This window comes from Phodopus roborovskii, unplaced genomic scaffold (genome assembly GCF_943737965.1).
Source record: "Phodopus roborovskii unplaced genomic scaffold, PHOROB, whole genome shotgun sequence".
NCBI lineage: Eukaryota > Metazoa > Chordata > Mammalia > Rodentia > Cricetidae > Phodopus > Phodopus roborovskii.
This window is the reverse complement of record NW_026126955.1, coordinates 2,261-4,520: the sequence shown is the minus strand read 5'-3', so window position 1 is coordinate 4,520 and position 2,260 is coordinate 2,261.

Below are 2,260 nucleotides of genomic sequence, written 5' to 3'. Positions count from 1 at the left end.
TGCACACACACACACACACGCACACACAGGCACAGGCACAGACACACCCCATCACCTACCACCACCACCCACCGTTACCACCCACCTCTATCACCAATACCTCCCTCTGCCACCACCACCAAGACAAAAATTTTACTGGTCATTGATATTGCTCAATAAGTAGTCTCACATACTTAAATAGAAGACACACGCACGCTAACAATGGACTTTGGGACGTGAAAACAGAATCCACCTCTCTCTTCCATGCAAGAAATGCCCGGGAAGTTTACACATCCCCTCAAGGTATTAAGATGTAGATAGATATTCCAAGCACATGGAACTGTGAAACAAGCTAGTGTAGCTATGTTAATGTCTGACAAAACAGACTTCACACTAAACTAATAGACGAGATGGAAGGACACTATGTTTGCATCAAAGGAAAAAGGAGCCAAACAAGAGGACATTTCAAGCCTAAATGTCTATGCCCCAAATACACTGGCACCCAACTTCATAAGAAACACTACCACTACTACAGCTGAGAGCACACACTGATCCATACAAACAGATAGTGGGAGACTTCTGTATCCCAGATTCAACAACAGACAAGCCATCCAGGAAAACAACAAAGAGAAAATGGAGGCGCTGTGTTTATAAACAAAACAAAGGGGTCTAACAGATATATACTTACAAACATTAAATAAATATATAAAACATCTCTCCCAAACATAAAAGACCACACCTTCTTATCAGCACCCCATGGTGTGTAAAAAACTGATCATGTTACATGATCAACACAGAAATCCCAACAGGTACCAAACATGAAATCACACCAGATTAAAGCTGGAGGTCAACAATAGAAAACTTACAAACTCATGGAAAATGAACAACTCTCTACCGGAATGACAAAAGGGTCTAGACAGAAATTACAAATGAAACACTTCCTAGAACTGAATGGTCATGGATACACAACGTAGCCAATTTCAAGGGCACACTGAGGGTGGTACAAAGAGCAAAGTTAGTAGGCACTAAAGGCCTATGGATGAGAACCCAGAAATCTCCTATTAGCAACTTAACAGCACACACAAAAGCTCTAGAAAAAAATGAGGGGAGTCACACCCAACAGGAGTAGACAGCAAGAAATAAACTTGGGACTGGAATCAATAAAAGAGAAAAAAAACCAAACAAACAACACAATGAAACAACAGTACGTTCTTTAATAAAGTCAGTTCATATTAACAAACTTTTCACAAAAAAGATAAGGGATGAAAAGAAGACAACAGGCAGGAAATTCAAAGCATCTTAAGAGAAAGAACATAATTTTTCTTTCTTTCTTCTTTTTAATTTTACTTTTTTACTCTTTCCAGACAAAGGTTTCTCTGTGTAAGCCTGGCTTCGTGGAACTTGCTTGTAGACCAGGACGGAATTCGATCTCACTGAGCTCATCCTTGGCCCTGCCTTCCAAGTGCTGGTAATAAAAGCATGCACCACCACTTCCCTGGCTTAAAAACATGCTTTTGTAAACATGTGTAGTCCACCTAATTGGAAAACCTAAGCAAAGGATAATTTTCTTCACACTTAACTTACCAAAGTTAAACCAAGAACAGACACCTAGTTAAAAAGACTTATAATCTACAGTGGGAGAGAAGTCATGATAGTCTCCCCAACCAAAGAAAGGCCAGGTTCAGATAATTTTAGCATGGATTCTATCAGGCATCTCAAGGATACTGAATGCCAATACCTGAAAAACTATTTAAAAGAGTAGATACAGAGCTCTACTGCAAGAACTCACCTGGTGTGAGACCACAGCTACCCTGCTAACCAGACCACATACATGCCAAAGAAAAGACCCAAGTCCCACGAATGTGAATGAAAAATACTTAACAACCAATGCAAAATATACTCAATAAAACTGCAAACCTCCAACCAAGAACACTTCAAAAAAAGACCATCCACCATGATCAGGTAGGCTCTATTCCAGAAGTGCAGGAATGTTCTATATACAAAAATTAATAAATGTGATTCTCCATATAAGAAAAATATGAAGGGGAGACTATGGGGAGACAGCTCAAAGTAAGGTGATGTAAAAAGGGTATATAAAAACCTAAAACTCATACTCACATCTACACACCTACACTATATACATTCATATGTGGATGTTCATATATACATGTGTACCTCTCTCTCCTCTCTCTCTCTCTCTCATTCTGTGTGTGTGTGTATTTGCACTCTCCCAGAGAAGATAAACACCAAGCTAACCACAGTTTATCTACAATTGCGTCCT